The sequence below is a fragment of the Pyrus communis genome, chromosome 15, assembly GCF_963583255.1.
Source record: "Pyrus communis chromosome 15, drPyrComm1.1, whole genome shotgun sequence".
NCBI lineage: Eukaryota > Viridiplantae > Streptophyta > Magnoliopsida > Rosales > Rosaceae > Pyrus > Pyrus communis.
The window spans coordinates 18,829,691-18,834,116 of NC_084817.1; the positions used below are offsets into that span (position 1 = coordinate 18,829,691).

General features: G+C 39.2%; 1 pseudogene; it reads right to left on the minus strand.

Moving 5' to 3' along the window:
* Window positions 1-2,413: 2,413 nt before the first annotated feature.
* LOC137718712 ((R)-mandelonitrile beta-glucosyltransferase-like) lies at window positions 2,414-4,017 on the minus strand (annotated as a pseudogene).
* Between the last annotated feature and the right edge of the window lie 409 nt (window positions 4,018-4,426).

The following is a 4,426-nucleotide window of genomic DNA, read 5'->3' on the forward strand; positions in this document are numbered from 1 at the left end:
TCTAACAAATAAAGCTTCCGAGGTACTATCATGATTTTTATCTCTATGCCTCATTTCATAATTCATCAAGGCATTTGACACATCTTCAAATTTCACAGTTTCTTTACCATGCATAATAGTGGTAACAAAATGCTCATAAGAGTCCGGCAAGGAATTCAACAATATTAAGGCCTTATCTTCATCCTTAATATCCTCATCTAAATTTAACAAGTCGGCAATCAACTTATTAAAAGCATCAAGGTGTCTAATCATTTTTGTACCTTCTTTGTATTGGAAGCGGTGGAGCTTTTTCTTCAAGTGTAGCCGATTCTCTGCACTCTTAGTCATATACTTGTCTTCCAATTTTTGCCACAACACACTTGCCAATGTCTCCCGCATCACAAAATACTTCTGAGTTTTTGCAAGGCACAACCGAATTGAAGAGCAAGCCCACAAATTTAATTTCTCCCATTCCGGCTTCGACATAGCTTCCGGCTTCTCTCCCAAAGCGGCAAGTAGATCTTGTTGAGCCAACACATCTTTGACCTCACATTGCCACATCCCAAAGTTGTTTGTGCCATCAAACTTTTCAACTTCGAACTTTGCATTTTGCACCGTAGTTCTTGCAAATCCGGAGCTGCTTCCAAAAGGATTCTCATCTTGCCCGTCTGACATTTTTGGCAATTAGACAGTACCCAAGAGCAACCAGTGCTCTGATACCAATTGTTGTGCTAGGATAGCACCAAACCACGCGGAACCAAATCAAGCTAACCCACAGGAAATTTATCAAATGAAAATGCAAGAACAAAAATATACAGACACCAAGATTTTAACGAGGTTCCTCAACAGTCAGTGTAACTGGAGTACGTCCTCGGAGCAGTAGGAGCTCACCCAATAATCCACTATCAACCAAATGGGAGTTTACAAAGTGTTGGCAATCTCACAGCCCAAATAACCCAATACACCCAATAGCTCTCACACACCAAAGAAACAAATAGAGGAAGAAATATAAAGAATAATTTCTTCTCTATACATATAGCTCAAAGCTATTACAACAACAACTACTTTGGTGGATGATTACTAACCAAATGAAGCAGCAGCTTCTTCTTCCTTTTGGGCTCTCTGCAACTCTCCTTGCTCTCTGCAGAAAAAATGAGCTCCCTCTTTCTTTTTTCTTCTCTCTTGTTTCCTTCCAAAAACGAAATGAAATAGCTCTCATCTTTGAACCAACACCCACGGGTGTTTAAGAGAACAAAACCTTTTTCAAAAGCAACCAAACTTTTCCCATTTTTCCTCCCCAAAACAAGGAAAGGTGTTTCCACCTTCTTTTGTTTAATCTAAAGTATGGCCACTTGGCCACTTATTCAACAATAAGGGTTGCAGAAGAGAGAAAGGAGGGAGGATGGGGGTGGTCGCAGATGAGAAAATGGAGGTTACGGGTTGCAAAAGGGAGAGAAGGGACTGGGGGGAGGTAGAAGACGAGTTTTTTTTTTTTTTTTTTTTTTTAAATTTTAATTTCCACTTGGATCCTTTAATGACACATGACACCCAGTCATTGTCCACATGGACGCCACGTCATCTATTAACAGGAGACTTAATAGGTAGACTAATGAATATATGAGACTGTTTCAAAATTAACACTTTAGGTATGACTTTGGGACGAAAAAAACTTCATGTACCAAATGCTGAAAACCACAAAACTTGAGGGTAGTAAACTGAGATTTACCCTAAAAACTATTACGCTATTAGCTCATTAGTCAATTTTATTATCAAGTTACTTACTATTTCTTGACATGACAAACGAAGATGTTTTTTCTCCTCTATATGTGTCATCTAGACTATTTTTTTTTGCTCTTAATCACATTATGTATAATAAGAAATTTTTCTTAGAGAAAAGTTCTTATTATGTCTTTATGACATATGTGAATCCACCTAATATCAATGTAGCATCCATGTAAGCATAAATTGTATGTGTGTCATGTTTGAAAATTGCTGTTAGTTTGATAATTAGATAGATTGAGAGGCAAATAGTGTAACATTTTGTAGTTTAAGGATTGCATTTGTCAAATTTTAAATGACAAGGACCAAACTGTTACTATACGTGCAACGTGTAATTAGGCTGTTGTTTTTGTTTACTTATATGATTGATTGTAGAGGTGGGTAAAAGACTGCATTGTTCAAATTGGACAAACCAAATCACTCTGCATCTTTCAAAATAACACAAATGTGAACAATACAAACATGCAACAAAGTAAAAGATATACCCACTTGATGTGATATTTTTACAAAATTATAAGCACGAGACCTTTACTAGAATTTTTGTTTGATACACGATAATAAAACAGAGAACGATCTGAGTTAAAGTACACAATAAACTAGATATAACCAAGATACAACTCATCATCAATCTTTACATAGAAATAAGATAAATAAATTAGATGATCCAAATACAAACTAATTTTGGTTCCTTGGAGAAAGAAGCACCTGATTAATCATGTTGTTCAAAGCCAAGAAAGATGATCCATATGGATCAGTAGTGGCCTCCTCTGCCATTTTCTTCCACTCCATGGCTTTCTTCCTCATCTCTTTGCCCTTCTCTCCCTCCATTAGTGTTCTCACATTGTCCTCTATGTAATTTCTTTTAACATCACCCTCTATCTCTATGCCTATGCCCTACTCTTTGCAACAGAACTTACAATTGGTTTGCTGTTCTGCGAAGAAAGGCCAACAAATCAGGGGCACTCCACCACACACACTTTCAAGGGTAGAGTTCCATCCATTGTGTGTCAAGAACCCTCCAATAGCAGGGTGCCTCAAAACTTGTTCTTGAGGGCACCAACTTGCCAATAGACCCCTTTCTTTGGTCTCTTCCAGAAACTCGGGAGGAACCACAGCTGAGTCCCCACCAACAAGGTCAGGCCTAATCACCCACAAGAAGGTCGTATTACTATTTGCAAGTCCCCAAGCAAACTCCATTAGCTGCTCACTTGTCATGACTGTGATGCTTCCGAAATTGACATAAACCACAGAATTGGGTTCTTTAGAATCAAGCCATTCAAGACACTCGTTTTCTTCTCCCCGTAGGTTTGTTCCGATCGATTTCAAATCGTCATAATCGAGTGGAATCTGACTAAGCTGTAGTTGAAGGGGTCCAATGCAGTAAATAGGTGGCAGTAAAGTCGAAAGTGCACCCAAAACTTCATGCTCTAAGGCATACGTGTTCAAAATTATTGCAGAAGCCATTTGAGCTTGTTCTATTTGAACGAAAATAAAATCGATAATGGGGTCAGCTGGGTCTGTGGTTCTAATGAAGGTCGGGATGTCCTTCAATCGGATACCTCTCATGCCCGGTATCCAATCTATCACAGTATCCAAATACCCATTTATCAAATAGCTTTCATCTGCAAATCGAATAATGGTATTAGCTAGTGATCTTTAACACCAGAATTAAAAAAAAAAAAAAAAAAAAAAAAAAAGTAGCAGTGTTAGTACAAAGTCATTTCCGCATTTGAATGAATAGAAACGAATACCCTTAAGAGGAAAAAAAACCCTTTTCAAGGCGGTAATGAAGGTAGCTCATCAGGCCACAAGCACTTTCTGTTTCGAAAATAACTTCCGGGATGCCCAATTCTGGGCCTGCTTCAACAGTGAAGGTCATGGCACCATCAGAAACTATGCATGTAACAGGAGGGGAATTGGGTAAAGAATTGAGCCTGGACAAAAGGTCTCTGAAGGGTGCTAAGCAATTTTTTCCTAACTGAAAGGAGTAGAGCTGATATGTCTTGGGTGCCATTGACACCAGTTGGAGGGAGGCCAACGGGAATTGTTTCAAACCTAAAGGAGGGAAGGCCGTCAAGAGAATTGGGACCTCGGGACTTAAGCAGGCGTTGGTGGTTGAATTCTGTGTTGACAAAGGTTATTTGAAAGCCTTTGTGGTTGAGGAGTTTGGCTAATTGCAGCATGGGAGTTATGTGACCTCGAGTTGGGAATGGTATGCAAACTGCATGTGGCTTCTGTGTCAAGGAAATCGAATCCATTATCTCCTTTCTCTCTCAAATCATACGCAAGCTAAATGAGATGCCCTATGTTGAAGAGAATTGTTAAGTTGCTCCTGCAGTTTTATGGTACTTGTAATAATTGAAGCGTGCATCTCATGGACCCGGATGTCCGTTATAAGCTCTCATCGACTTTGTCACATTCCCTTATCACTTTTCCTTTTGTTAGCAGTAGCACTGTCTCCAGTATTATTGACTGCTATACTAATCAGTTCTCAATCTAAGAATTTGTGAGAAACGTGTGACGGCAGTATGCTTGGTTACTGTATTAGTGTACCTTTAACCACAGCGGGGTGGCTTAATAGTTGTGAACGAATTTTAGGTTCATATTTCACACGGTACGTACTGGGTTCGATTTCTGCCGCTAATGATGACCACAGGTGGCTGAAATG